Raw genomic sequence first — 9,726 nt, 5'->3', positions numbered from 1 at the left:
GGCCCCAGGACCCCAGGTACAGCGGCCCCAGGTACAGCGGCCCCAGGACCCCAGGTACAGCGGCCCCAGGTACAGCGGCCCCAGGACCCCAGGTACAGCGGCCCCAGGACCCCAGGTACAGCGGCCCCAGGACCCCAGGTACAGCGGCCCCAGGACCCCAGGTACAGCGGCCCCAGGTACAGCGGCCCCAGGACCCCAGGTACAGCGGCCCCAGGACCCCAGGTACAGCGGCCCCAGGTACAGCGGCCCCAGGACCCCAGGTACAGCGGCCCCAGGACCCCAGGTACAGCGGCCCCAGGGCCCCAGGTACAGCGGCCCCAGGGCCCCAGGTACAGCGGCCCCAGGTACAGCCACACCACACAACGTTTACAGCACAGCCATCGATCAACACCTGACTCCGGCTCAAAGCGGGGGACTCGCGGCAGGTGAGCGAAACCTTCATCGGGTGCGGAAACATCTTAAAGAGAAAGTGCAACTACATTGACATAGCGCCTTTCACCACTTAATCTAAAGCTCTTCACAGCAAAACGGTTTCCAGGTGGTTAGTTGTCCCAATGTAACTGCGCCCTAAAGTGGCAACGCGGGGAGATGGTGTGTGGAGAATGTGCTTGTACTCCAGTAGCTGGGACATGGAGGTTCACAGTCGGGAAGTCACAATGCTGGTCCACCACACTTTGGTTAGGCCCCATCTGGAGTATTGCGTGCTGTGGTGGGAGGGTGGGGAGGGGAGTGTGGGGTGGGGAGTGTGGGGAGGGGAGTGTGGGGTGTGGGGAGGGTCTACACCGCATCTGCGCCCGGGATGAGGTGTTTCACACTAGGGCTTCAGAGATGTCCTCGTTCTTCAGGAAACGGGGCTTCCCCTCCTCCATTATAGATGAGGCTCTCACTAGGGTCTCTTCTACATCCCGCAGCTCCGCTCTTGCTCCCCCTCCCCCCACTCGCAACAAGGACAGAATCCCCCTCGTTCTCACCTTCCACCCCACCAGCCAGCAGATCCAACATATCATCCACCAACATTTCCGTCACCTACAACGGGACCCCACCACTGGCCATATCCTCCCATCCCCTCCCCTCTCTGCGTTCCGCAGAGACCGTTCCCTCCGTAACTCCCTGGTCCACTCGTCCCTTCCTACCCAAACCACCCCAACCCCGGGCACTTTCCCCTGCAACCGCACGAGATGCAACACCTGTCCCTTTACCTCCCCCCTCAACTCCATCCAAGGACCCAAACAGTCTTTCCAGGTGAGACAAAGGTTCACCTGCACCTCCTCCAACCTCATCTATTGCATCCGCTGCTCCAGATGTCAACTTATTTACATCGGCGAAACCAAGCGCAGGCTCGGCGATCGCTTCGCTGAACACCTGCGCTCGGTCCGCATTAACCAAACTGATCTCCCGGTGGCCGAGCACTTCAACTCCCCCTCCCATTCCCAGTCTGACCTTTCTGTCATGGGCCTCCTCCAGTGCCATAGTGAGGCCCACCGGAAATTGGAGGAACAGCACCTCATATTTCGCCTGGGCAGCTTGCAGCCCAGTGGTATGAACATCGACTTCTCCAACTTTAGATAGTTCCTCTGTCCCTCTCTTCCCCTCCCCCTTCCCAGATCTCCCTCTATCTTCCTGTCTCCACCTATATCCTTCCTTTGTCCCGCCCCCCTGACATCAGTCTGAAGAAGGGTCTCGACCCGAAACGTCACCCATTCCTTCCCTCCCGAGATGCTGCCTGACCTGCTGAGTTACTCCAGCATTTTGTGATACCTTCGGTTTGAAGCAGCATCTGCAGTTATTTTCCTACTAATGTTTAAAGCGGGTGTGTGGGACATGTGTGAGTGCCTGCAACGTGCTGGCAGGGGTGGTGATGGAGCCACATACCATAGTAGCATTTAAGCGGCTTGTTGATCGGCAAATGGAGATGGAGGGATCTGGATCACCTGTGGACACAGATCACTGGATCCATACATCATGTTCCGCACATTCTGTGCTATATGGTTTTATGTTTGGAGTCGCCCAGCACAGAAACAGGCTCTTTGGCCCAACTGGCCCATGCCAACCAAGATGCCCATTTGTTCACATTCAGACCAGATCCCTCTACATTTGTTGCCTCACCTCCATTTGCCACCAGGAATGTCACAGAGCTCTCTGGTTCTTCCTTGAACCGAGACCCAATCAGTTCCCTACGACTAACTACGACTAATGCTGGAGTAACTCATAAGGACAGGCAGCATCTCTGGAGAGAAGGAATGGATGACGTTTTGGGTCGAGACCCTTCAGTGATGTAGAGAGATATAGAAAAAGTAACGATAACAATAACAGGCCATTGTTAGCTGTTTGCTGGGTGAGAACGGGAACCTGGTGTGACATGGGTGGGGGAGGGATGGAGAGAGAGGGAATGCAGGGGTTGAAGATAGAGAAATCAATGTACATACCACTGAGTTGTAAACTGCCCAAGCAAAATATAGGATGCTGTTCCTCCAATTTGTGATCAGCTTCACTCCGACAATAGAGGAGACCTAGGACAGAAAGGTTTGTGTGGGAATGGGAAGGGGAATTAAAGTGTTTGGCAACCGGGAGATCGAGTAGGTCCAGGCAGACTGAGTGAAGGTGCTCAGCGAAACGATCGCTTTGTCTTGTTTGTGTATAAGAGTCCACATCTGAAACAACGGATACAGTAGATGAGGTTGGAGGAGGTGCAAGTGAACCTCTGCCTCACCTGAAAGGACTGTCGGGGTCCTTGGACAGGGTCGAGGGAGGAGGTAGAGGGACAGGTGTTGCATCTCCTGCGGTTGCAGGGGAAGGTACCTGGGGAGGGGGTGGTTTGGGTGGGAAGGGATGAGTTAAACAGGGAGTTGTGGAGGGAACGGTCTCTGCGGAAAGCAGAAATGGGTGGAGATGGGAAAATGTGGCTCGTGGTGGGATCTCGTTGGAGGTGGTGAAAATGTCGGAGGATAGTGTGTTGTATGTGACGGCTGATGGGGTGGAAGGTGAGGACTCAGGGGGACTCTATCTTTTGCGACTAGGGGGAGGGGGAGCAAGGGCAGAGCTGCGGGGTACCGAGGAGACACGAGTGAGGGCCTCATCTATGATGGGAGAGGGAAACCCCCGCTCCCTAAAGAATGAGGACGTCTCGGATGTCCTGGTGTGGAACACCTCATCTTGGGCGCAGATGCGGCGTAGACGGAGGAATTGGGAGTAGGGGATAGAGTCTTTGCAGGAAGCAGGGTGGGAAGAAGTGTGGTCTAGATATTTGTGGGAGTCAGTGGATTTGTAATTAACGTCAGTCCATAATCTATCTCCTGTGATGGAGACTGTGAGATCAAGAAAGAGGAGGGAGGTGTTCGGAGATGGTCCAAGTGAATTTGAATGCAGGATGGAAAGTGTTGGTGAAGTTAATAAAGTCCATGAGTTCTGCATGGGTGCAGGAGATAGCACCGATGCAGTCATCAATGTAGTGGGGATAGGGCATGTATATCTGGAACAGGGGTTGTTCAACGTACCCTACAAAGAGGCAGGCAGAGCTAACGTACCCTACAAACAGACAGGCATAGCAAATGTGAACCCTGTATCATACGCCACAGAGGCTGCCTGACCTACTGTGTCTTTCCAGCTTGTTCAGATTTTAATATTTGGTGTTGGTTTAAGGGTCAATCTCTTGTCCTTCAGCTGCCCCCAAGGCCTGAGTCTGTTTGCCCTCACTCTGATCCTGATGTGACCAGCATGGGTCTCCATGAGTCTGCCACAGGTAGATCTGAAGGTCTCCCATTGACCCGGTCTTCCTCAAACCTGCCACAGGGAGGCGCTCCCTCTTTGCCTCCCTTCCCCTCTCACTTCTTTCTTTCTTTCTCTCTTTCTTTCTCCTCCTTCTTGGGAGTCAATGCCCCCTCTCTTCCATTTGCACCATGGTTCCGTGTGCTCACAACACACCCCATCCTCATCTCAGCCCCGTCCCTGAATGCCATGGACACACCGGAGATTCCCAAGAGTGAGTGGGAACGTTGTACTTGTTGCTGAAAGCGGAGGTACCCAAAGAGCTTGAGCTTCTGGACCTGTTTGCTCCATCCACCTTGTTGCCTCTGGTCATGGCAGAGCTTGAAGAAGGTTGTCTACTTTGGGAATCTAGGGATGGGCATACAAATGAGGGGGCCTGGCCCCAAGAGCTGAGTGAGTGTAACTAGGAGGTTGGCCTGGAATCGGCCAATGATTTTTGTTCTCTTCAGCTAGTGGGCTTGGAAGACTTTGTGCAGAATGTACTCTCCTTTAGCATGAGCTGCCCACTCAGGCAGCCATGTCTCGGATGCAAGTGGGAAGGGAGGAATCTCGCGGCCCTGTAGACCTACGTTTTGTGTTAGTTTTGAGGTCCTGATCATCCCACCTAACGCAGTCAAGTGTTGTGTTCACTGAAGGCAATGTGGACATTCATCGTGAATGTCTGCCTTCATTGAGCGGTGACTCTTGAAATAATTATCCAAGGTCTCATGTGGGTTTTTTATTGTGGGAACAGGGTGTTGTAAAGTGGGGGCAGGCAGGCAGTCAGTGCAATCTTAGTGGATGTTCATTCTCAAAGCTCATTCTCAAAGGGGCGGCACTGTGGCGCAACGGTAAAGTTGCTGCCTTACATCGCCAGAGACCCGGGTTCGATCCTGACCACGGGTGCTGCCTGTACGGAGTTTGTACGTTCTCCCCGTGACCTGTGAGGGTTTTCTCCCGGTGCTCCGGGTTCCTCCCGCACTCCAAGACGTTCAGGTTTGTTGGTTAATTGGCTTGGTAAGATTGTAAATTGTCCGTCATGTGTGCGGGATAGTGCTAGTGTGTGGGGATTGCTGCTCGGCATAGACTCGGTCGGTCGGCCGACAGGGGTGTTGCTCGAAACTAAAAAAACTGCACTGAACAAGCGGAATTTGTGCACTCGGGTTGATGAGTGCAGTTGGTGTAATCTTGGATCTAGAATGGATGCAATGTTCGTTGAATAGCTTCCCCTTCGTCCTTCAGCTCAGCTTCACTGCAGGGTGTGCAATATCACAGTGAGAGTGATTGAGAATATCATTGTTCCACCCATTTGAGTGGTCTTAGCAAGTTATATATCATGGTTGGTGCTGACTCCCAGACTTCTGTTGGAGTTTAGAGATGCAGCATGGAAACAGGACCTTAGGCCCAGTGAGTCCATGTGGACTATTGATCACCTGTTCATACCAGTTTGATGTTCTCCCACTCTCACATCCACTCCCTGCACATTAGGGGCAATTTGCAGAGGCTGACTAACCTACAAAACCGCATGTCTTTGGGATGTGGAAAGAAACTGGAGGTACCCAAAGAAAACCCATGTGGTCACAGGGTGAACATGCAAACTCCACACAGACAGCACCTGGAGTCGCGATTCAACTGTCATCACCAGAGTGCTTTTCAACTGCCTCTTCCCAATGGTTGAAAAACTGTTCTGTATAACCAGTGACAAAATGGACATTATCTTCAGCTGTGGGACAGAAGGAAGAACCCAGTCATCAGGTTGGAATACTGCCGCTGCACCTTTCATGTGCAGGTGAGAGAGCAGGTGGACCTTGGCTTCATTTTGTATCTGAAAGCCACCACTTCCTGCACTGTCACCGTGTGACCAAATGGGTTCAGAGATACCGTGTGGAAATAGGCCCTTCGGCCCACCGCGTCCGCACAGACGAGTGACCCCCACGCATAAACACGACCCTAAGCTCATTATCTTTTACATTTATACCAAGCCAATTAACCTACAAACCTGTACGTCTTTGGAGTGTGAAAGGGAAACTAAGATCTCTGAGACCTCGTGGTCACGGGGAGAACGTACAAACTCCGTACAGACAGCACCCATAGTCAGGGTCTCTAGCTCATTAAGGCAGTAGATCTACGCTGCGCCACTGTGGAGTGAAGGCGAGATGGTGAAGTTTGAGGGGCAGGTACAAAATTAAAAGTGGTTAGCTTGGAATACTAATTCTTTACACAAGAGTTGTGAGACTGGACAGGCATGCTAGGGCTCACTACATGATGGAACGTATCAACATGCAGGATTAGGTTTGGTGTGGGATGAAAGGATATGGAGCAGCTGAATGTATTTTGCACCATTTGCTCACTCTCTAGCTGATGACTACCATTTGCTCACTCTCTAACTGATCACTACCAATGGTGATAGGACTAGCCCAAATGCTAGTGTTATATTATTTCCAAATTTGTTCTGGACTTACAAAAAAAAATTCCTAACTGCAGATTTATTTTCCTAGTATTTTCCAAATGTTTGGTAAATATTATTTGATGCAATCAACTAGACATGCCATTGGGTGGTACAGCAGGGGGGCATGCTCTCCAATCAACTACACATGCCATTGGGTGGCACAGCAGGGGGGCATGCTCTCCAATCAACTACACATGCCATTGGGTGGCACAGCAGGGGAGCAGGCTCTCCAGCACATGCTGACCAAGATGCCCCACCTACACTGGTCCCACCTGCCCAATCTTGGCCCCAATCCCTCTAAACCTTTCCCATCCATGTAACTGTCCAAATGTCTTAAATGTTGTCATCAACTACCTCCTTTGGCATCTCTTCTTAAATAGAGGCACAACATTGGCCACCCTCCAATCTTCCAGCACCTCACCTGTGTCCAATGATGATTTGTCTATCTCAGCCAGGGCATTTGAAATTCCTCTTGCTTCCCACTGTTTTCTTCGATATTTCTGATCAGTCCCTGGAGATTTATCTACCTTCATTGTTTTCATTTGGACATTCAGCTCCTCCTCGACCATAATACTAACTGTTCTCAAGACACTTCCATTGACCCTCCCAAGTTCCCCAATCTTCATGTTTTTCTCCTTGGTAAAAATAGAGGAGAAATATGCATAAATGGCTTGTCCATGTCCCACAGATCTACACAGACATGACCACTTTGTTTTCTGAGGGTCTCTATTTCTCTCTCGTCACTCTCTTTCCCTTAATGTGCTTATAATGTGCTCAGAAGGCAGTGGAGTTTAGAAGGATGAGAGGGGATCTTATCGAAACGTATAAGATTATTAAGGGGTTGGACACGTTAGAGGCAGGAAACATGTTCCCAATGTTGGGGGAGTCCAGAACCAGGGGCCACAGTTTAAGAATAAGGGGTAGGCCATTTAGAACAAAGATGAGGAAAAACTTTTTTAGTCAGAGAGTTGTGAATCTGTGGAATTCTCTGCCTCAGAAGGCAGTGGAGGCCAATTCTCTGAATACATTCAAGAGAGAGCTAGATAGAGCTCTTAAGGATAGCGGAGTCAGGGGGTATGGGGAGAAAGCAGGAACGGGGTACTGATTGAGAATGATCAGCCATGATCACATTGAATGGTGGTGCTGGCTCGAAGGGCCGAATGGCCTACTCCTGCACCTATTGTCTATTGTCTATTGTCTATTATTGGAGGCCAAGTCTCTGAATGCATTCAAGAGAGAGCTAGATAGAGCTCTTAAAGATAGCGGAGTCAGGGGGTATGGGGAGAAGGCAGGAACGGGGTACTGATTGAGAATGATCAGCCATGATCACATTGAATGGTGGTGCTTGCTCGAAGGGCTGAATGGCCTCCTCCTGCACCTATTGTCTATAAAATATATTTGGCCACAGCTATCTCCTGCTTCTCTTCCCCCTCCCTCCCCCTTGCCCTCCTGATTTCCTCCATAAATATGCTCCTCGGCTCCTGAAACTCCCCGAGGGCTACGCTTATTCCCAGCGCTCCATACCTGTCCCAAGCCTCCTTTTTCCTGACCAGGACCTCAATTTCTCTGGTCATACAAGCTTTCTTATGCCCACTTGCCTCCCCCTTCACACCAAAAGGAACATGCATGCCCTGAACTCTTGTCAAACTATCCCACCTTCAGGCACTCTTCTGTCTGCAAGCAGCCTACTCCAATCAACTTGAGAAAGTTCTTTTTTAATACCATCAAGTTGGCCTTCTCCCAATTTTAACAGTGTGGACCCACCCTGTCATTATCCGTAACTATCTTAAAGCGAATAGAACAGTTGTCGCTGGTCCCAAAATAACCCCCCACAGACACTTCCGTCACTGTCACTGTAGTTGGTAGTAAAGAAAGCTAACTCAATGGCAGCATTTATTTCAGGAGGGTTTGTATACAAAAAACATGGATGGAGCTGGGGTTCTGTAAGGTGTTGGTCAGGCTGCATTGTGAGCAATTGTGGGCACCGTATCTGAGGATGGGTGTGCTGGCTCTGGAGAGGGTCCAGAGAAGGTTTACAAGAATGATCCCAGGAATGTGTAGGCTAACCTATAATGAGCGTTTGTCAGCACTGGGCCTGTACTCGCTGGAGTTTAGAAGAATGAGGGGGGACCTCTGAAACGTACAGAATAGTGAAAGGCTTGGATAGAGTGGATGTGGAGAGGATGTTTCCACTAGTGGGAGAGTCTAGGATTAGTCATAGCCTCAGAATTAAAGGATGTTCTTTTAGGAAGGAGATGAGGAGAAATTTCTTTAGTCAGAAGGTGGTGAATCTGTGGAATTCTTTGCCACAGAAGGCTCTTGAGGCCAAGTCAATGGATATTTTTAAGGCAGTGATACATAGATTCTTGATGAGTACGGGTGTCAGGGGCTATTGGGAGAAGGCAGGAGAATGGGGTTAGAAGGGAGAGATAGGACAGCCATGATTGAATGGTGGAGTAGACTTGATGGGCCGAATGGTGTAATTCTACTCCTATCGCTTATGATCTTATGACCTTATGATTGCCCTTCCCAATTTCGTAAGAGTGGATCAAGCTTTGTTCTCTCCTGCGTAGGTCCCTCCTCATATTGCCTGAGGAAACTTTGCTGAACACATTTGACAAATTCAACCCTGTGTAAGACCTTGGCATTATGACAGTCCCAGTCTACATTAGGAAAAGTTAAAATCCTCTGCTCTGACAACCGTATTTGTCTTGCAGCTGCCTGCAATCTCCTGGCATATTTCTAATTCCTGTTGACTATTTAGGGGCCTTTAGTACACTCCCAATAAGGTGATTAAACCCTTTTTATTTCTCAGCTCCACCAATAACCTTACCGCATGAAGCATTGGTAATGCCATCTTGGACTACTGCCATGATATTCTCCTTAAAGCAGCACCCCCCCCCCCCCCCCATCCCCTCTTTGACCCCACTATCTCCCCAGTAGCACTGTACCTTGGAACCTTACACTGCCAGTGCTGTCTCCCTCTCAGCCAGGTTTCCGCAATGGCTACAACGTCCCAGTCGCACGTTCCTATCCATGCCACCAGTTCATCCACCTTACCCATCAGGCCTCTCAAAATGCTGGAGTAACTCAGCAGGACAGGCTGCATCTCCAGAGAGAAGGAATGGGTGACGTTTCGGGTCGAGACCCTTCCTCAGACTGATGTCAGGGGAGTAGGCGGCACAGGTAGAATGTAGTCGGAGACAGTATGACTGGTGGGAAGGGGGAGAGGATGGAGTGAGAGGGAAAGCAAGGGCTACTTGAAGTACCACGTCCTCACTCCGTACCATGATCCTGCCATCCCCTCCAGTTCAGGTACAACCTGTCCCTTCTGCCCCACAAGAGACCCCAGTCCAAAAATCTGAGTCCCCGCCCTCTGTACCAATTTCGTAAACCACACATTAATCTATCCTATCTTTATATTTGTACTCTCTGGCACTGGGAGTGATCTGAAGATTACTATCCCGGAGGTTCTGCATTTTAGTCTTTTGTAGAATTCCCTATTATCACTTTGCAGAATCTCCTCCCTTTTC

The 9,726-nt window shown here is 50.5% G+C and overlaps 1 protein-coding gene across 1 annotated transcript in view; it reads left to right on the top strand.

The window, feature by feature from the left end:
* Positions 1 to 346: 346 nt before the first annotated feature.
* arhgef16 (Rho guanine nucleotide exchange factor (GEF) 16) overlaps positions 347 to 9,726 on the top strand; it is a 61,193-nt gene continuing 51,813 nt past the window's right edge. Inside the window, 1 exon segment of the mRNA XM_078425160.1 lies at positions 347 to 425. The gene's annotated coding sequence lies outside the window, so the exon portion shown is untranslated.

The sequence above is a fragment of the Rhinoraja longicauda genome, chromosome 30 (assembly GCF_053455715.1).
Source record: "Rhinoraja longicauda isolate Sanriku21f chromosome 30, sRhiLon1.1, whole genome shotgun sequence".
NCBI classification, from domain to species: Eukaryota; Metazoa; Chordata; class Chondrichthyes; order Rajiformes; family Arhynchobatidae; genus Rhinoraja; species Rhinoraja longicauda.
Note: the sequence above shows the minus strand (reverse complement) of the source record. Positions and strands in the feature narration are given on the sequence as shown.